Here is a 22,477-nt window from a genome sequence, read left to right as displayed (position 1 = left end):
AGCTTGGCTTGACTATTGACCTTGACTTCATCGTTGACCTTGACCTGTTGATTCTGTTGATTCCTACAGCCCCTCTCAAGCTTATGGTGGGAACCAACCATAAGATTGCAACAGAGATATTTGAACTGAGGCGAGTCAAGTCCTTTTGTGAGGATGTCTGCAAGTTGTTGAAGTGATGGAACAAATTGCAAGGCAAGTTCTCCTCGAGCAACTTTCTCATGAGTGAAGTTGATATCAACTTCGACATGCTTAACTTTGGAGTTGTGAATGGGATTAGAGGCAAGAGCTAGAGCAGAAACATTGTCACAATGAAGTGTAGGAGCAGAAGGCAGTGGAACATGCAAGTCATTCAACAAGTGTCGAAGCCAAAGTACCTCAGAAGTAGTGTCAGCCATTGCTCTATATTCTGCTTCAGTGGAAGAACGAGAGACTGAGGTTTGTTTGCGTGAACACCAAGATACAGGGCAGTTGCCAAGGAAGATGGCCCTGTAGTGCTCCTTCTATCATTAGGGTTCCCAGCCCAATCAGAGTCAGTGTAAGCTCTCAACTCAAGAGGAGCTTCCCGGAATGTAATACTTATGTTCAAAGTGCCTTTAACATAACGGAGGATGTGTTTCACAGCAAGAAAATGAACATCAGTAGGAGCTTGCATGAATTGACAAACTGAGTTGACACTGTAGGCAATGTCAGGCCTTGTAAATGTGAGGTATTGTAAGCAACCAACAATACTCCTGTAAGTCTTGACATCGGTAAATGGAGCACCATCATCACGAAGTAATTTAGAATAGGGAAGGCAAGGAGTGATACTAGCATTGCAGTCAGTCATGTGGTGACCCAGAGACCGGATTACCACAGCGCCGCCTCCCCAAGGAACCCTACACCCGCAACACTTGGAGTAAGTGTTTTGGACCTAGAATTCCTCAAAGAGACAAGGCCTTTAGGTTGGAAAACAAGAAATCTATAAGCCCGAAATTTTTTGGGCTTGTATAGTGGGCTTGGCTTGTAATCACAAGATTACAAACTAGGCGAGGAAGAGGAGAGGAAGGTGGTGTTGTGTTGAGTTTAGAACCTACGTCATTTTTTTGTTCTTAGCCCAAGTTTACATTAGGTTCATTGAATGGTAATTTACGTGAGTCTTCTAGGTCTAGCCCACTAGGACCTAAAATCAAATGGAGGTTCTAACCCTAGGGTTCCACTTTGGTGGTAAGCAATCACACACACATCATCAACCATACATAACATTACAAAAATTTAACGAAATTAAACAAGCCAAATAAAATAAACTTTAAACAAAACAAATTTTGGCCTCCAAGGATTATCCTCCATACCCAAGCTTTGACAACAACAGCCTGCAAAACAAACTAAAGTAGGGGTTAGGCTCCTACATCCAGTCATTGCCCATGCCCGCCCCCCATATCTAAGTTTAAACATATGAGTTATCGTTTTGAGAAAAAGTAATAGATAAAAACCGATTTGCGATTCCACGTGATCGTCACCACGTAACTACAATCCCACGACAATTGATCTTCCACAACTTTCATCATAACCGTCCATCTAGCCAATCACTTTTCGGAATTCAATAATCACAAGGCTAGAGACAAAGGGGGTAATTCAATAACAAGGGCATGGTGCACACTGCCCACCACCGGTGGCTCAAGGAGGAACTGACCTCTCCTTACATCCCCATCAATTGCCAACACATCAATCCAATCCACGCAAACCATTTCAATTGTAAAACAGATAATTTCTAAAAATCATGCAAGAGGCCTCATATAAAACATAGTATATGCAAGAAAAGCAGAGATAGAGTTAAAGGCATCCCCTACCTGGAACTCGAGCTTTCTCTTGCAGCACTTGGCCTCAATGCAACCTTGTAGCAACCACCACTTCACAAGATCCTACCAAGATATCAAGCCTAGACCAAATAAGTGACATTAATCACGATAAACTAGGCTAGCTATTCACTCTCAATACTCTCCGAAGAAAACCTTTCCTTTAACCTAATTACTAACTAATAACCAGACCATTTGGGTACTAAGGGAGAGTTGGTTTTTCAGTAAAAAGTGGCAAAAACACCTTTAGAAGACAAATTGTCAAAAGCTGGAAACAGAGTTTAAGTAGGAACTGTTAAGGGCCAAGGAAGAGTGTCCAAAATACTTGAGGTAATTCTTGGAAAATTTTGGAAAGTAGATGGTTTAACAACCTACTCAGTAAGAACGAAATGGTTATTGAATTTCAAGTGAAACCAAACAAAGAGTAAAGGTTTTAAAGGCTAAAGTAAAACAATGTGCAGATTCTTTCCAGAAATACCAGCTTCTATACACGTTTTTAAAAAATTCATAACTAATTCTAGAAAAATTCTTTTGAGGTAATTCAAAATTCGGAATGTTCATCTATGTGTCTAATATATTTCTCTAGAAGAAACGGATCCCAAATTCCGAGGGGTATAGCACCAGTTTTGGAATAAATGCAACTGGGTCAGAATGTACCGAAAAGTGAAAAACTGCAGAAAGTTGCTCTTTTGCTCAAAGTTCTTTTGGTACCCAATATGGCCAGTCGAAGCTAACCCATCACACTTAAGAGGCATGTCTAAAGCTCCTAATGATCTATATGTAATACCCCGGAAAATCCAAATTAAATTCCGTGGATTTTTAGAAATGATTTCACGATAGTAGGAGCGAGTACGAAGCTTGGAGAAGTTGTGAAATTAGTTCGAACGATTTTATTTCGAAATCGTACGTATTTAGGAGCGTCTCAAAAATTGACTTTTTATACGTATGGAATTTCGGAAAACTTCCTTCATGAAAGTCGTAGAGCTCGTCGATACGAACTCGTGCATATGTAGAACGCGAAAATCGGAGTTCGTGTGAATATTTATGGATTTTTGAAGATATTTCCATTTTGGTATAAATATATTTCTATTTTCGGAAATTGCAAGGAAGGACAGAAAATTTGGAAAACCAAAACCTGAACCCTCAGTTTTCTCTCTTCCTGCCCGAGCCCCCACGCAGCCACCACCTTCGCCGGCCGATTTCTTCACCTTCCGGCCACCATAGGTCGATTTCTTCAGTGGGTTTTGTTCACCACACTCCCTCCTACACGTCTGTGGAAGCCATATAGCACGGGAAGCACGGTGAAGGCTGCTACAAGTCCGGGAAGTTGCGCCACCGAGCTGAAATTACCTCCAGTCGCCGGCCTTCATTCTCCCAGCTCCGGCCACCTTAGCTCGTGATTATTGAGGGCTTTTCTAGCCCAGAAGACGTAGATGCTGTCCTCAAAACGGCTTGCAATGATTCGATCTGTGGAGATCGAATTTTGGAACTTTTGAAACTAGGGTTCATCCGATCTGAAAATGTTGTGAGGTAAAATTCGACTCGTTTGGCTTATAATATGACTTTGGTGTAGTTATGAAAAGTGAAATTGGAGTTGAGTTGAAGGACTTTGATGTTGGGAGTTTTGTCTAATTTTGACTTTGGATGGGTGGCGGTGCCGCCACTGTGATGGTGGTTTCCGGCGACCTCCGGCCACCCCAAGGACAGTTTCTGTCCATTTTTGTGTTCTACGTGTCGATACGATCGTTTGCATATATAATTCATAATTTTTGGATATCGTATGATGAAGTTATGAATTTTTAAGTTTCGATCGATTTCGATCGTTAGATTTGTGATATGTGAAGTTAGGACCGTCAGATGGACTTGTAGTTTTGATACGATGATCTTATGACTGTCCCAGTGGCTTTGTGTGGTCATGGGCGAAGATCCGACCGTTGGATCTTCGTATAAATGCAAAACGGTGATTAGGGAGGCGATTCGTGAGAATCCGTCCGTCGGATTTTTGTATAAATTTGTGAAGATGTTAGTAAGGACAATTCAGGAAGATCCGACCGTCGGATCTTCGTGATGATTTTTGGAGGGTGATCCTAAAGGCGATCCGTGAGGATCCGACCGTTGGATCATCATTTAATTTCGATCCGACCGTTGGATTGTCGTTTGAGTATGTTTTTGAGTTATTGGCTAAAATAAGGTCATGTGTGATTAGGTGATTGACGGTCTCCCTTGGGTGAAAGATTTCGGTGTGTATTGTGTTGAATTGAAGACGCAGCGGGAATATCGAGGTGAGTAAACCTCACGTGGTTCATATTACGAACCCAATACAATTAATTGCTTTATTTTGTTGCAATCATATGAACTATTGTTGGTGTTACTAGACATTCCTGTGTGAATGTCTGTATATATATTATTACGTGAAATAATATGTATTGTTGGAGTTGTGTTGAGTTATTGTTGAGAAACAACATATTGTGAGAGGTATTGAGTTTATTGTTGAGAAACAATATATTGTGAGAGGTATTGAGTTTATTGTTGAGAAACAATATATTGTGAGAGGTGTTGAGTTTTATTGTTGAGGAACAATAAATTGTTGTGATCTGTGGAGATCACTAGGTCACGAGGTGACCATGGCATCTATTAGTGAATCACGCTCTCGTACCGGGCTGGTGGTTATTAATAGTATTAAATCGTAATCACGTCTGTGGCCGGACGAGTGGTTACGTTCAGTTAGAGCTCTAGTCTGTCTGCCAAATGTGGAGTGACCTTATGAGTGAAATTGAGAGTAACTCATAAGTGTCAATATATATATGGTAACCTTATGAGGGAAATTGAGAGTAACTCATAAGGGTCTATATATATATATGAGTCTGTCTACCAAATGTTGGGAAATCTTATGAGCGAATTTGAGAGTAACTCATAAGTGTCTATATATATATATGAGAGTGAGGGATCTTATGAGCTAAATTGAGAGTAACTCATAAGTGTCTACATATATATATGAGAGTGAGTGATCTTATGAGCTAAATTGAGAGTAACTCATAAGTGTCTATATATATATATGAGAGTGAGAAAGTAACGTGGGTTTGTGGTAGTCTTGAAATCTAATAAATCAACAGTTCTTTCTTGTTTACTCATACTGGCTGTAAAAAGCTTACCGGGTTTTGTGTTGTTGCAACTCCCGGTACACTATTCAAATTGTGTAGCGGGTAATCCTACAGGACAGGAGAACCAGGACGGTGATCGTGCGGTTAGAGCAATTGTTAGAGTTTTACAACAATTGTAAGTTGTGAGGTGTGTTATGCTCATTTGAGCTTTATAATATATTGTGAGAGTGAATTGTAATAATGAACTCGAAGTTTCGAGATTTGGTTTTTTGTAATTGTAATTATTCAGGTTTCGGATTTGAATTTATTATTCAAAATTCGGGGCGTGACAGTTTGGTATCAGAGCGTAAGGTACATATTTGGTGATAATCAGTACCTCCCGAGTGATGGCCCGTCTGCAGCGGATCCCCATCATATACTCTTCGGTACTGGTAAAATCATTGGGTATGTCTTAGTATGGGGTCTAGACAACGTGTAAGTCCGTAGGACGGTAGAGTTGTCTACTAAGTTCGTATTAGAATAAGTTTAGTTTCCGCGAGTTGTGATCTTCGAGGAATAGGAACCTCTGGATTTAACTCTGATGAGTTGGTGAGGTAGAGGTCGAGTCTGATGTAGGGACATGACCTTTCTATGGAGACAGTTGAGGATGAGGTGGAGGCATTAGAGGTTGAGTTGCCTAGTCTACCTGTAGTTGATGTGATGGATGTTATTCTTGGGTTGAAATGGTGAAAGAGATTGAGACCCTAGGAATAGTTGAAAAGAGAATTGATCTCACCAACTCAAGATGATAGGAGTGTGAGAGATTATGAGACAGAATTCTCAAGACTATATTGGTGTTCGAGTGTAGTGATGTAATTTGGGAGATACTTATGTTACCTTTAATAAGGGTAGTATGTCAAGTGATCATGGCATAGGTTGACTTTGTAAGTGAAGTAGTGGAGCTTGTGTAGCTTCTTTGAGTTATCACCTTTGAGGAATGGGAACCTTTGGATTAAACTCTGGTGGAGTTATTGAGGATGGTTTTCACGAAAAACAGTATCCTTATGTGCATTGTAGTCGTTGGTTGTTGGGGTCATGGTGTTTGACCAATGCTTGTATCTAAAGTCGTTACGAGTATTTGACTAGTAGTTGTGATACTTTCCATTAGTTGGATATGCAGATGTTTTGAGTTGAAGAATACTTAGCAGTTATTGGTTGCTTAGTGATGGAATTGTGTTATAATGGAGCATTCATTCATGCACAGTTGTTTGGTGTTTAGGATAGCTACTATATATTAGCTAAATGTCGGGGTGTGGTTTGAGATCTGCGGATGGTATTGGAAATTATTGTGGAGTGCTGGTTCACTGACTATTGTTGAGTAGTAATGCATAATTCGTTGTTACTATGATGGATTTTGTGTATGGTTGACTTATGGAAAGATTGATATGACCTCGTGATAGGATTGACTGTGAAGAGACATTGTGTTGATGTATGAGCTTAGGTAATAACGTTGTTTTCAACTCTAGGAGTGCTAGGGTTGTATAACTAATTTATGAGGCCAGATACTGTTGTGAGGACAGATTATGGATTATGACGTGGTTAGTGTGAAGTGCTATAATCACAGAATTTTGACCCACTAGATGTTGACTTACCACCAAATGAGCAGTGAGGTGATTCGTGGGTGAGATACTGAGTGTGGTACCAGTATCGATTAGTGGATGCTAAGATGGTACATATTGCTTGTTGAAGCAATTGATAGATGGAGTGATCGAGATTTTTTTTAGAGTTGTAAGTGTAACTCTAAAGATGTGGGTTTTTCCTAGCTAACTCAGGAAGTGTTTAGCTTTATTAATCCCTAATTCTAGCAACGAAATTATTGTGTTTGGTTTGACTCAGAGGATACTAGCTTGACCTCTGTGTGACTTAATTGATTGCTAGGTTTTGAATGATTGTTTGTGATAAATCATTTTGAAAGATGTGTGCAGCAGAGTCTCGATGGTTTTGAAAAGAGTATTAAGTGACCAAGGTTCGATCCTTGGTGTTGTTGTGGTTAAACAAAAAAGAAAAAGAAAACATGCACACAATCTTATTGATTTTATATTACAAAAAGGGAAACGAGGACTATGCTATACTAAGCCTAGTCAGCAGCTCCGGATGGGTTGAGGCTGAGCTCAAGAGAAACGTTTGAGCCACTGTGGTAACCGCCTGAGCCACCAGAATAGTAACCAAAAGCGCTACCTTCCTCGGAAGTAGCCTTCAGGTTACCAAAGACGTCCTCGCCGTGCACGGGGAACAGAGGAAGAGTTTGAACCTCCTGGTGATCTCCTCCTCGTTGTTGCAGGGATGTTTGTCCTCCTGTTGTGCCAAAAGAGTTGTACTGGTATTAGTGTTGAAGTGTGAGGAAGAATACGAAACAAAATTTAAGTAAATAAATCCTTCATTACCAGTAGAATAGGTGGAACCAAAGTTGAGATCAATGGATCTACCATCATCAGTAGAACTAGTGGACCCAAAATTGATGTCAATGGATCCACCAGCTGGCCCAAAATTGATGTCGATGGATCCACCAGCACCAGTAGAACCAGTGGACCCAAAATTGAGATCAATGGATCTACCAGTACCAAGAGAACTAGTTCTCATGGGCACTGGAGCAGCCTGATTACACCTATTCATCTGCTTCTCTCGAGCCCTGACGTTCTGGAACCAAAAGTAAATGTTCTTACCCTCAACATACCCATACTGGTTCAGCTGGAGACAGATCTCGTGAATCTGCTCTGTAGTTGGGCACTTAAATCCCTTGACATAGTAAAGATCCTTGAGGATTCTTATTTGTTCTGGAGTAGGAATCCACCTGGTACGGCTTCGCCAGAAATCCATGTTGGCACTACTTCCAGCTGCTTGGGTGTTTCCTCCCTCCTCTGTTGGTTGCTGTTGTTGTGGTTCCATTTGTTGCGGGGTTTGGAGCTCCATTAGTTGCAGAGTTCGTGGCTCTTGGGTCATGGGGTGAGAGGATGTGGAAATCGAGGAATACATGGTTTAGTGTTTGAGGGAGATTTTGTTAGAAGGATTGGAGTTGTTGAACTGGTGATTGGAGATCTGAGATTCTCAGAGGAAAGATGAGATCGAATCTTCAAATGGAAGAAAAGATCTGAGAAAGAAGGATTGAAGATTTGGAGGAAAAGATTGAAGATCTGAAAGTTCAGAGGAAAGATGGGATTGAATCAACTAGATGGGAGAGAAGATCAGAAGAGAAGGATTGAAATTGATGAAGAAAGGATTTGAGAAGAGAAAGGCTGAAGAGTTGAGAGAGAAAGGCTTGAGCTCGGAAGAAAATTTCTTTTCTTTTGGAGTGAACAGTTTTTCCCCAGAATGCACCTATTTATAGAACAAGGTGAGCAGATCTCCACCGTTGGATGAACGATCTCAGAATTTGAATCCACGCGTTGGATTAAAGTCATCCGAAAACCCGGAAAAGTTGTTGGCGCGTGGAGAGCGTGTAAGGGGACAGGCCGAACCTCGAGATGCTGTGGCAGACAGCTTTAGCCGAAAGCAGATTTGACTGCCGTAAATCACGGAAGGGATAAGCCGTGACACAAGTGGGCCGTACTTGGGCCTGTCTCGGATCAAGGCATCACTGTAGCTGTGGGTGGAGGCCTGATGGGCCGAGTTTCAGAAACAGTTTTGGACATGATGGGCCGAGTTTCTGAAACAGTTTTGGATGAGTTGGGCCGGATTTCTGTAACAGTTTTGGATACGTTGGGCTGGGTTTCTGCAACAGTCTTGGATGTTTTGGGCCGAATTGTTGAAACAGTTGAAACAGTTGGTTTAAATAAAAGGATTGGTATGGATAATAACGTGAGCAGCCGTGCTCGAGTGGTTGAGTGTACAGTTCGTGTACAAGAGGTCTGAGGTTCGAACCTCGCCTCTTGTTTATTTTTATTATGTTCGTTTATGACATAATAAGTATAAAATTTGTACACATTATATTAAGCACAGCTTGTGCTCCAGTGGTTGGGGGACAAAGGTTTCGTGCGGCAGGTTGAGGTTTCGAACCTTGCCTCCCCCGTTATTTTATTTATGTCGCTTATGACATAATAAATATAACACGTGAGCATATATTAATGAAGGCAGCTCTTGCTTCAGTGGTTGGGAGCAAAACCTTCGTGTTTGAGGTCGGGAGTTCGAACCCTACCTCTTACAAATATTTTTGGATCTCGTATATGCTTGATATACGACGTATATACGGTATGTACGGTATACATACGTATATACGGTCTGTACGGTATGCATACGAATATACAGTTGTACGGTATGCATACGTATATACGATCTGTACGGTATGCATACGTATACACGGTATGTACAATTTCATACCGTAGCCGAGCTGGAAGTTGGTGGGCCGATTGGTAGGCCCAAATAGTAAGCCCAAATAGTAAGCCCGAATGGTAGGCCCAAATGGTAGGCCCAAATGGTAAGCCCAATTGTTCGGCCCGAATAGTAGGCCCAAATGTTAAACCCAAAGTGGTTTGGGCCGGTTCGGAATGTGGATGGTTCGGTTTCTTCGGCCCAATTGGCCAGCCCTAATGCTTAGCCCAAGGATTGAACAAGCCCAAGTCATCGTCACTGGGTGACATATTTTATTGGCGTGCTTTTGGGGATGATTTGTTTTGAGTGATGCATCTCTATTGTTGTGAAGAAAGGTGCATGCTTGAGTTTTACTATGGAGATTTACCGTGATGCTAATTGAGTAGCGAAACACTTTGTGGGAGTGTTTACTGTGCTTGTATGCCAGTACAGAGTGAAGATCTATGTGAAGATCTATGTGAGGATCTATGAGATGATCCATGTGACGATTTTGTGTATGTGATGTGGAGTGTTGTTGAGCAGTTGTCGTGTGAGTTTACGTTTGTGATGAAAGGATTTAGTGGCCATAGGAATGTATTTTTATACAAAGAGCTGAGGCTCTGTAGATTACTACAGATTTGGAAGAGATGGAGATTCTATGGTTAGGTCAACCTTAATCGAGAGGAATTGACTTACGCTCAAATTTCGGGACGAAATTTCTTTAAGGAGGGTAGACTGTAATACCCCGGAAAATCCAAATTAAATTCCGTGGATTTTTAGAAATGATTTCACGATAGTAGGAGCGAGTACGAAGCTTGGAGAAGTTGTGAAATTAGTTCGAACGATTTTATTTCGAAATCGTACGTATTTAGGAGCGTCTCAAAAATTGACTTTTTATACGTATGGAATTTCGGAAAACTTCCTTCATGAAAGTCGTAGAGCTCGTCGATACGAACTCGTGCATATGTAGAACGCGAAAATCGGAGTTCGTGTGAATATTTATGGATTTTTGAAGATATTTCCATTTTGGTATAAATATATTTCTATTTTCGGAAATTGCAAGGAAGGACAGAAAATTTGGAAAACCAAAACCTGAACCCTCAGTTTTCTCTCTTCCTGCCCGAGCCCCCACGCAGCCACCACCTTCGCCGGCCGATTTCTTCACCTTCCGGCCACCATAGGTCGATTTCTTCAGTGGGTTTTGTTCACCACACTCCCTCCTACACGTCTGTGGAAGCCATATAGCACGGGAAGCACGGTGAAGGCTGCTACAAGTCCGGGAAGTTGCGCCACCGAGCTGAAATTACCTCCAGTCGCCGGCCTTCATTCTCCCAGCTCCGGCCACCTTAGCTCGTGATTATTGAGGGCTTTTCTAGCCCAGAAGACGTAGATGCTGTCCTCAAAACGGCTTGCAATGATTCGATCTGTGGAGATCGAATTTTGGAACTTTTGAAACTAGGGTTCATCCGATCTGAAAATGTTGTGAGGTAAAATTCGACTCGTTTGGCTTATAATATGACTTTGGTGTAGTTATGAAAAGTGAAATTGGAGTTGAGTTGAAGGACTTTGATGTTGGGAGTTTTGTCTAATTTTGACTTTGGATGGGTGGCGGTGCCGCCACTGTGATGGTGGTTTCCGGCGACCTCCGGCCACCCCAAGGACAGTTTCTGTCCATTTTTGTGTTCTACGTGTCGATACGATCGTTTGCATATATAATTCATAATTTTTGGATATCGTATGATGAAGTTATGAATTTTTAAGTTTCGATCGATTTCGATCGTTAGATTTGTGATATGTGAAGTTAGGACCGTCAGATGGACTTGTAGTTTTGATACGATGATCTTATGACTGTCCCAGTGGCTTTGTGTGGTCATGGGCGAAGATCCGACCGTTGGATCTTCGTATAAATGCAAAACGGTGATTAGGGAGGCGATTCGTGAGAATCCGTCCGTCGGATTTTTGTATAAATTTGTGAAGATGTTAGTAAGGACAATTCAGGAAGATCCGACCGTCGGATCTTCGTGATGATTTTTGGAGGGTGATCCTAAAGGCGATCCGTGAGGATCCGACCGTTGGATCATCATTTAATTTCGATCCGACCGTTGGATTGTCGTTTGAGTATGTTTTTGAGTTATTGGCTAAAATAAGGTCATGTGTGATTAGGTGATTGACGGTCTCCCTTGGGTGAAAGATTTCGGTGTGTATTGTGTTGAATTGAAGACGCAGCGGGAATATCGAGGTGAGTAAACCTCACGTGGTTCATATTACGAACCCAATACAATTAATTGCTTTATTTTGTTGCAATCATATGAACTATTGTTGGTGTTACTAGACATTCCTGTGTGAATGTCTGTATATATATTATTACGTGAAATAATATGTATTGTTGGAGTTGTGTTGAGTTATTGTTGAGAAACAACATATTGTGAGAGGTATTGAGTTTATTGTTGAGAAACAATATATTGTGAGAGGTATTGAGTTTATTGTTGAGAAACAATATATTGTGAGAGGTGTTGAGTTTTATTGTTGAGGAACAATAAATTGTTGTGATCTGTGGAGATCACTAGGTCACGAGGTGACCATGGCATCTATTAGTGAATCACGCTCTCGTACCGGGCTGGTGGTTATTAATAGTATTAAATCGTAATCACGTCTGTGGCCGGACGAGTGGTTACGTTCAGTTAGAGCTCTAGTCTGTCTGCCAAATGTGGAGTGACCTTATGAGTGAAATTGAGAGTAACTCATAAGTGTCAATATATATATGGTAACCTTATAAGGGTCTATATATATATATGAGTCTGTCTACCAAATGTTGGGAAATCTTATGAGCGAATTTGAGAGTAACTCATAAGTGTCTATATATATATATGAGAGTGAGGGATCTTATGAGCTAAATTGAGAGTAACTCATAAGTGTCTACATATATATATGAGAGTGAGTGATCTTATGAGCTAAATTGAGAGTAACTCATAAGTGTCTATATATATATATGAGAGTGAGAAAGTAACGTGGGTTTGTGGTAGTCTTGAAATCTAATAAATCAACAGTTCTTTCTTGTTTACTCATACTGGCTGTAAAAAGCTTACCGGGTTTTGTGTTGTTGCAACTCCCGGTACACTATTCAAATTGTGTAGCGGGTAATCCTACAGGACAGGAGAACCAGGACGGTGATCGTGCGGTTAGAGCAATTGTTAGAGTTTTACAACAATTGTAAGTTGTGAGGTGTGTTATGCTCATTTGAGCTTTATAATATATTGTGAGAGTGAATTGTAATAATGAACTCGAAGTTTCGAGATTTGGTTTTTTGTAATTGTAATTATTCAGGTTTCGGATTTGAATTTATTATTCAAAATTCGGGGCGTGACACTATAGCTCAAGTTACTTTCTAATACTATATGGGCATGTGTTGTAGCTCGATGACATAATGCATTGAAACATGATATTTGGACAGCTACAAACAACAAATAACCTTTGAACCAAATACGATTCTAATACTCAAGGTGTAGCCATGACCTAGCAGAATCCCTAGACATTAGAATGGATGAGAAATCAAAATTAAGGCAGCAAGATACCAACAATAGCAGTGACAAGTTCATAATCTTCAAGAATTCGTAATAACAACCAAAAATATATAGAGTTTTATGGAAAAGATGATACTCACCAAAGACTAATAAAAAAGGTGAGTTTCTCTTGAGGATTTCAACAGGAAAGAGAGCTGAGGGAGCTGATTGGATCGAGCCCAGTTGCAGGTCAAGAAATTTGCTCCATCTCGAACATGCAGAGTGAAACAGAAACTTCTCAATATGTGGAAGAGTTGTTTTGAATGTATTGGGCCTAAAATTGAGGAAAGAAAGGGGAACATGATGGTTCCAGAATCTTACCAAGTGTTTGTATCAGTCTCAAGTAAGATGTGAGGGATTCGGGTAGAGCAAGAGAGGGAATTCAAGCAGAAATCCGGAATAGGCTCGCTTCCGAACAGCTTCTGCTTCGAGGGGTGTATAGGTCTCAAATCGACTCCGATGTAGCTGAAATTTGGAGGCTAGATAGAGGAGACATAGGCGAACAACTTTTTTATAGAAAGTTTTTTGATCGGAGGTCCCTAACTAGGAGTTTCGAGGCATGAAAACACACTGATGTGCCCAGCAAAGAGAGAAAGGGCGAGAAGAGGAGGGTGGACTACAGTCTCTGGTTTGGGACTCTCCCTTTTGAAGGTTGATACGCTTTTTGCAAGCGCGCAATTTAACCCTGAAAAGATCGTTAGTAGTATAAGCAAATAGGGATCGTTCTATTCCGGGGATTGAGGGTACACCTGTCATTGTCAAACAATTAAACAATTAAAATTAAAACAAAGTATAATATTCACAAATATATTCACAACTATAAACATTTTACACGAAAAGGGGGGATTTTGTTTTTGGTTTTTCTAAAATAAAACTAGGTTAACAAAACAATTAAAATGCAAAAACATAAAAATAAGAATGGAATGAGAGAACAAAGATCAAAACCGAAATTATGATTAAAATTGATTCAAACCCTAACATTGTTCATCTAAGTCATGAGAAAGGAGTTGATCATGTGAAACATTCGAAAGCAAATGAATTCCCATTTTTTACTTTTCAATGCTAATTAACCTAAGCGAAAGCACCTAGATTAATCCTATCAAACATGCAATCAAACCCTAGAAAGCTGGTCAATCATGTCATGTTTAACGCATTACACATAGAGAAAGGCTATCAACTCAAGTGTACAACTTAGTATGGAAAAGTCCACCTAATTGCAATTCTCTTTAATTAAATTCGATCTTTGTACAAAACCTTTACTACTTTGATTCAAGTTTACACAAAACGAAAAGTCGATTTCATATTCTTAAACCTAGCACCAATTATATCGAAACCCTAAGTGTTTGCAACCACATAAGATTAAAATACAAAAGTTATCTATAACGCAAATTTAATTAAACAAACCCACATAAGTAACTCTCGAAGAACAATAATATGAATCTGAAAATTTCATTTAATCATAAAAATTCCAGAATTAATAACTTTGTTCAATCATGAATGTCAACTAAAACAAACCAACGAAATTCAAACAAAGGTTACAAAGTAGAGGTCGAATTACACCGTGGATGGAAGATGAGGATGGATGATTTTCGTTGTGATCCTTGAAGCTTGAAAGCAAGTCTTCAATGGTGGATGGTGGAGGAATAGTCACGGCTCCTTCTTCTCCCTTCGGCCTTGCTTGAACTCCGTGGCTTGCTTTAGACGATGGAGAGAAAATGAGAGAAGCTCACGGCAACAATATAATTTTTCTGAATTTTTCTAAGGGATGTGGAACCCTTTTCAACGTCAAAGAGGTGGGTATATATAGGAGCACGGCTACGGTTCACAAAGCAATCACAAATTTCCACATAGCTTCCACCAATGAGAATTCGCCAAGTAAGCTTTGTGATGTAGTCCAACCAATCATAGAATGCCAAGTAATCCGTGTGATGTGTTCCAACCAATCAAAATTCTCTAAAATACCTCCCTAATATTTAATTGCCGAATTTCCTTGAAATTATTCTGATTTTCTTCATGAATTTCGGCTAGTATTCCTTTAGGGAATTTAGGGATGCACCTAGACACGTTTTCAGCTTTTCTTGGTCTCCACCTTTTTCTCTTTCCTTTTATTTCTCCCTTGAATCTCTCTTGGCATCATCTCCTTGATTATTTCTGATTTTCACGTTGGCAATCACACCAAATTATTCCTCCAACAATATTTCCTTCCCATAAAAGTCTCCCAAGAAAATCTCTCCTTGAAATCCTCAATCAATCATCTTTAATTCCCATGTTGTCACCTTGTTTTTCCTTAAGTATTACACGGCAAATTTAATCCCCAAGGAAAATATATTTTCCTTTTTAAAAACTCTTCCTTGATTTCCTCTTGGCATTATATTTTCTGATTTTCCACGTCATTTCCTTGCCATGTCATCTTCATGAAGCTTCTCTTTCCATTTATGAACTCAATTCAGCTTATTTATTCCAAAGACCTGAAAATAGAAGCTTTCTAAAATAAGAAATGGAAACTTTCCTAAACTAAAATGGAAACTTTCTAAAAATGGAAAATAGAAACTACAAAACGGAAACTTTCTACAATTAGGAACTTTCCCAATCAAAGAATGGAAACTTTCCTAAACAGAGTTTTATTAAGGAAATAACGCAGGAAATGTAGGGAAATAGCAGTTAAAACGTAGCATTAAAATGCTCCTATCAAATTCCCCCACACTTAGCTTTTGCTAGTCCCTTAGCGAAATCACACAAAGACTCAACTAAGACTCAACGAAAATTTAAAGACTCTACACAAACAATGACTCTATTGCCCTTCAACATTTTGTCTCAGCAATCTCTTACTTTCACAACACCAAGATTAACACTCAACCAAGAATCAATGTTTAAGCATTCGAGAGTTAATTAAAACATATAATCCACACATACACAAGTAGGACTTGGTTGTAACAATGGTGATGGGGTGGAGCTCAGCAAGTTTCAGACAAGTATGATTCATATCCTCACAAGGTATATCCACTCTTTCTTCTCTCAGATCAAGGCAATGCTTAAAAGCTTATAATCACTCAATTATATGTGAGAGAACATATTTTAAGGCAATCAAATAGCTCACATATATAAGAAACGAAAAGCACTTTGTGAATATAATTTTTTTCAAGATCTCATGAAAGATACCAACTACTTGCACGAATGGACCCAAGCCATAGGTTCAACTCTTGTAACTCATCTCCACATCAAAGGATGTCCCATCTTAAGGATCAAGAAGGTCCTCTCAAAGGTTGTAATGGGGCTAAGGCTCAAGGTTTAAAGAAACGAAAGGTAAGGATTCATCAAAGTGTCCTAAAAACCTAGCAGAGCTCATGTAGATGTAGAGAGACTTCTAGAAATCCACCAAGGCATTGTAAAAACGTCACCTTCCCATAGAGGTAATATAAGAGGGCCTAATGTCTTCATGTTGGGCCCAATCTTCATTGTAAACTTCCCTTGAACTCTAGTGAAATGGACAAAGGCCAAATTTTTCTGTAGTGGGCCTTCAATTCAAAGCAAACTCCAAAATCACTAAGTATGGGGGACTAAAATCCATAAATATTTCTTTCTTTTCTTTTCTAGCCGTACACAAATTTTTTTTTTTTTCTTTACATTTTTCACGGCTTTCACATATCTTTATGGACAAATCTACCCCCACACTTGAACTTTCACCTCTTCTCAATCTTCATCCTTAGCGCCAAACCCATGTAGTATGTCTCAAAAGATAGCTCCACTAAGTTCTTAGAACAAAGGGTGAGAGTGTAGCTATACTAAGGTTCATGGTTAAGGAATTTAAGGGTGATGAACGAAAAGGCTTAATGTAGGCTCAAAGGGGTTTATCTAGGGGGGTCCCACGACGGGCACAAATAGGGACACAAGTTTATATGGCAATGGTGGTAATTCCTAAGGTACCTCTATCCCTTCCAGAATCAGGGCCATGTATTGATACCACGTCTCAACAAGCACAAGAGCGAATTCTAGCATTCTCTAGTCCATTAAACTTAATCTATGGCAAGCAGTCAATCAAGATGAAAGAATAATGAGATCATCAAAACATCGCCAAGAAATTAAGAATATATATTTTTCATTTTCACTCCAAGAAAAAGGGACATGGGCTCAATATCTCACATGGGTTTTTATGAATCAAAACTCATCCTAACATGCTCATATTCTGTACCAAGGTCACGAGATCCATATCCACTACACATGCATACATTTTTCATACATCTCAATTAACCAAAGAATACCATTTAAAATCATCTCAATATTGTGATCCTCTTTTAGCCATAATTTCAGAGATATAAAATCATCCTAGACAGTTGAAAGGGCATCCTAAGACTCAAAACAAAAACAAAAGCAACGAAATTTTTTATTTTTGACATTTTTCGATTTTTTTATATTTTTCAATATATGACTCAAGATAAAGGTATAAATCCCTTCCCCCACACTTAAATATTGCATTGTCCTCAATGTAATCAATCATAAGCATGCAATGAAACAAGTAAGCATAGATAGAAGGCATTTATGAAAATAAATTCTAAAATAAAAACAAAAGAGAAAAATTGAAAAATAAAAAGAAATAGGGAAAGAGAAAGCAAATCTGTGTAGGTAGACTCCTTCACAGCTACTTCTGAATTGGGTTGCCTCCCAAGCAGCGCTTGAGTTTAACGTCTTTCAGCCAGACGGTACCTCCATTAAATAAAGTTAGTGACTAAAATTAACAAAGAAATATAAAGTATATAAACAAGTAACTAAGAATTACAAACTACAAATATAATTAACAAGTACAATGTACAGAAGACACAAGTTAAGTACACAAGTGAGTAAAAAAAAAAAAAAAAAAAAACATGAAAAATATTTACACAAATGTTTTTTTTTTTTACCTTAGTGTATCACAACATTTTGTTACATTTTCTTTTGTCATAAATATTATTGATATCAAATCTAATTCCAAGCGGTAAATCAAGTGGACGTGCGGCCCAAGTATAGTCGCCTAGACACAAAGTCCCTCCTACATCCGTTGGGCAACCTTACTGAAATGGCCAGGTAGGGGAGGGCGAACACAAGAGGTAGGATCCATTTTGGCATAGGCTACTCCCTCATTGAGGTTTACGCCCATTTGTAAGCACTTCTGGATCCAGAACCCGTTATGAACGTTGTCCCCTTCCTAGACACCATCTCACATAGGATATTCTTACTTGGATGTAAAAGGTCCTAAGTGTGTTAGACAGTTCAATGAATGTTAATAAAAGCCGCCCTCAACCTTAAGGGACCTGAATTAGGTACCAATAAGGGGTTTAGGCCAATATTAATAAACACGACTTCACCTATTCCTTCTTTAATTTACAACTTACAATTAAACTCGTGTTCAATAATATAAATATCAACCTAAGTAATTAATTAACTAATTTCGAGAATTACAAACAATTAACAAGTAATTTTTTTTTTTTTTTTTTTTTTTTTTTTTTTAACGATCACAATATACAAAACAAATATTCACAAAATTAACAAGTGATTTTTCAATCCCCGGCAACGGCGCCAAAAATTGATACGCTTTTTGCAAGCGCGCAATTTAACCCTGAAAAGATCGTTAGTAGTATAAGCAAATAGGGATCGTTCTATTCCGGGGATTGAGGGTACACCTGTCATTGTCAAACAATTAAACAATTAAAATTAAAACAAAGTATAATATTCACAAATATATTCACAACTATAAACATTTTACACGAAAAGGGGGGATTTTGTTTTTGGTTTTTCTAAAATAAAACTAGGTTAACAAAACAATTAAAATGCAAAAACATAAAAATAAGAATGGAATGAGAGAACAAAGATCAAAACCGAAATTATGATTAAAATTGATTCAAACCCTAACATTGTTCATCTAAGTCATGAGAAAGGAGTTGATCATGTGAAACATTCGAAAGCAAATGAATTCCCATTTTTTACTTTTCAATGCTAATTAACCTAAGCGAAAGCACCTAGATTAATCCTATCAAACATGCAATCAAACCCTAGAAAGCTAGTCAATCATGTCATGTTTAACGCATTACACATAGAGAAAGGCTATCAACTCAAGTGTACAACTTAGTATGGAAAAGTCCACCTAATTGCAATTCTCTTTAATTAAATTCGATCTTTGTACAAAACCTTTACTACTTTGATTCAAGTTTACACAAAACGAAAAGTCGATTTCATATTCTTAAACCTAGCACCAATTATATCGAAACCCTAAGTGTTTGCAACCACATAAGATTAAAATACAAAAGTTATCTATAACGCAAATTTAATTAAACAAACCCACATAAGTAACTCTCGAAGAACAATAATATGAATCTGAAAATTTCATTTAATCATAAAAATTCCAGAATTAATAACTTTGTTCAATCATGAATGTCAACTAAAACAAACCAACGAAATTCAAACAAAGGTTACAAAGTAGAGGTCGAATTACACCGTGGATGGAAGATGAGGATGGATGATTTTCGTTGTGATCCTTGAAGCTTGAAAGCAAGTCTTCAATGGTGGATGGTGGAGGAATAGTCACGGCTCCTTCTTCTCCCTTCGGCCTTGCTTGAACTCCGTGGCTTGCTTTAGAGGATGGAGAGAAAATGAGAGAAGCTCACGGCAACAATATAATTTTTCTGAATTTTTCTAAGGGATGTGGAACCCTTTTCAACGTCAAAGAGGTGGGTATATATAGGAGCACGGCTACGGTTCACAAAGCAATCACAAATTTCCACATAGCTTCCACCAATGAGAATTCGCCAAGTAAGCTTTGTGATGTAGTCCAACCAATCATAGAATGCCAAGTAATCCGTGTGATGTGTTCCAACCAATCAAAATTCTCTAAAATACCTCCCTAATATTTAATTGCCGAATTTCCTTGAAATTATTCTGATTTTCTTCATGAATTTCGGCTAGTATTCCTTTAGGGAATTTAGGGATGCACCTAGACACGTTTTCAGCTTTTCTTGGTCTCCACCTTTTTCTCTTTCCTTTTATTTCTCCCTTGAATCTCTCTTGGCATCATCTCCTTGATTATTTCTGATTTTCACGTTGGCAATCACACCAAATTATTCCTCCAACAATATTTCCTTCCCATAAAAGTCTCCCAAGAAAATCTCTCCTTGAAATCCTCAATCAATCATCTTTAATTCCCATGTTGTCACCTTGTTTTTCCTTAAGTATTACACGGCAAATTTAATCCCCAAGGAAAATATATTTTCCTTTTTAAAAACTCTTCCTTGATTTCCTCTTGGCATTATATTTTCTGATTTTCCACGTCATTTCCTTGCCATGTCATCTTCATGAAGCTTCTCTTTCCATTTATGAACTCAATTCAGCTTATTTATTCCAAAGACCTGAAAATAGAAGCTTTCTAAAATAAGAAATGGAAACTTTCCTAAACTAAAATGGAAACTTTCTAAAAATGGAAAATAGAAACTACAAAACGGAAACTTTCTACAATTAGGAACTTTCCCAATCAAAGAATGGAAACTTTCCTAAACAGAGTTTTATTAAGGAAATAACGCAGGAAATGTAGGGAAATAGCAGTTAAAACGTAGCATTAAAATGCTCCTATCAAAGGTCTGGAGTGATGTTCTTGGAGGAGTTGCCATATGCATGCTGGCAACGTGGAAGGGAGGAGCTGAACGAGGTTTACTTTCCCTCTGCCCAATTTGACGAGAACAAAGAAAAAGGAAAGACTTGGGCTTTGTATTGGTACAAGCAAGCTCAACGTCTAGGTGGGAAAGGGGTTTGGATCAGCTAAGGCATGTGATAGGAAAAATAGGGTGTAAAAACCAATATGATGGGGAAATAAAAGTTGAACAAATAAATAAAAGAAAACTCAAAAATTAAAAATGTTGGCAAGACGTACTAAATAAGAATTGGGCCTTACCAAACTTGTATGTAGATAGAAAAATGGCAAGGTAAGTTTGGTTGGAATTTTGCTCGAGTTTGAAAAATATAAGGAGTAAATAAATTATACTTTTGAAAGTCGGTGAGATGGTTGACGAGTAAGCGTCGGGTAAGGAATAAGATAAAACGAGAAATCGTAAATGCACGCACAAGTATATTTCAAAATTATGCAAAGATGTCATTATGAGCTACAAGGACCATATTGGATCAAGGGAGATGTTCGGGTCAAAGGTCGACTAACTTATTGGGCTAGGTTCACTAGCATACCCTTATGTTGGGTGTCCAAAGTAAATTTTGGACTCTAACCTAGCTTATGCTATTATTGGGCCCAAGGCCCAAGCCCAAACTATTTCCAAAAGTCTTTGGCCAAACAAAGGTCAAGAAAAATTATCCCGTCCAAAAGTGACGTTCGGAATTTCACGGGGTCTACAAGTCATGCCAGCTTTTTGAAGGATATAGTGGCATATTTGGTTTGTGACAAGAAGAGACCACCATCAGGAAGATATGTGATCTGCAGACCAAGAAAATAGTGTAACGATCCCAAATCTTTCATTTCAAATTCCTGTTGAAGTGCATCCTTGACTTGCTGAATAGCAGTGGCATTGTTTCCAGTGATGATAATATCATCAACATATAGGAGTAAATAGACTAGAGAAGAACCAGAGCTCTTGACAAACAGGGAAGGATCAGCAATAGAAGGATGGAATCCTAGTTGAGGTAGAAAAGAAGTGAACCTCTCATTCCAGGCCCTTGGGGCTTGTTTTAAACCATATAAAGACTTCTGCAGTTTGCATACAAAATTTGGATATCTTAAGTCTTCAAAGCCAGGAGGTTGAGACATGTACACCTCTTCTTTTAATACACCATGTAAAAAAGCATTCTTCACATCAAGCTAATGAAGTTTCCAACCAAATTGAGCAGCTAATGCCAAGATTAACCTAACAGTTGTATGTCTCACCACTGGACTGAAGGTTTCTGCATAATCAATACCTTCTTCCTGACTAAATCCCCTTGCAACTAGTCTGGCTTTTTGCCTTGCAATAGAACCATAAGAGTTTCTCTTAACTTTAAAGATCCATTTGCAGCTCACTATGTTCTTGTCAGGATTAGGAGGCACAAAAGTCCAAGTACCTTGTTTGGTTAGAGCATCGAATTCCTCCTGCATTGCTTGTTTCCATACTGGAATCAACATGGCTTTCTTGTAGGACTGAGGCTCAGTGTTGTCAGGGGTAGGAGTGATGGAAGCAGTAAAAGCCTTCTTTTTGCAAATGCCATTTTTGCTTCTGGTGATCATATTGTGAGTGTTGAGAACTGGAGTGGCTATAGACTGAGGTTGGAACTTGGAGATAATATCAGTAGTTGCTGAAGATGGAGGATCCAAGATGATTTCAATGTCTGAGAGTGGAATATAAACTTCTCCAGGTTGTAAGATAAAATCATTGGAAGAACTTGGAACATTAGATACAGCAGCAGATGATGATGCATAAGTAGTTGCAGCAGATTGAAGCAAATGAGGTACTGTAGAAATAGGACTTGTGGATGTAGTATCTGCAGAAACTAGACTTGTGGAGGCATTTCCCATTGTAGGTGGCAGGACAGGTGAGGCATGATGTTGTGGTGAACTGGGTTGAGGAGTGGATGTTTGACGTTTACAAGGAAGTCTAAGTAGAAAAGGAACTGGAGGTGTGGAGGAAGGAGGAATAAGTGATGGACAAGACTGTGTGGATTG

At 38.8% G+C, this 22,477-nt stretch overlaps 1 long non-coding RNA gene across 1 annotated transcript; it reads right to left on the bottom strand.

The window, feature by feature from the left end:
• Window positions 1-1,368: 1,368 nt before the first annotated feature.
• Window positions 1,369-16,098, bottom strand: LOC133735895 (uncharacterized). Its single transcript, XR_009859330.1, has 3 exons — window positions 14,375-16,098; window positions 12,918-13,565; window positions 1,369-1,898 (listed from the first exon to the last, which is right to left on the bottom strand). It is a non-coding gene; the product is annotated as an uncharacterized LOC133735895 (long non-coding RNA).
• Window positions 16,099-22,477: the final 6,379 nt, after the last annotated feature.

The sequence above is a fragment of the Rosa rugosa genome, chromosome 1 (assembly GCF_958449725.1).
Source record: "Rosa rugosa chromosome 1, drRosRugo1.1, whole genome shotgun sequence".
NCBI classification, from domain to species: domain Eukaryota; kingdom Viridiplantae; phylum Streptophyta; class Magnoliopsida; order Rosales; family Rosaceae; genus Rosa; species Rosa rugosa.
The sequence above is the reverse complement of the archived record's forward strand: the minus strand, read 5'-3'. Positions and strand labels throughout refer to the sequence as shown.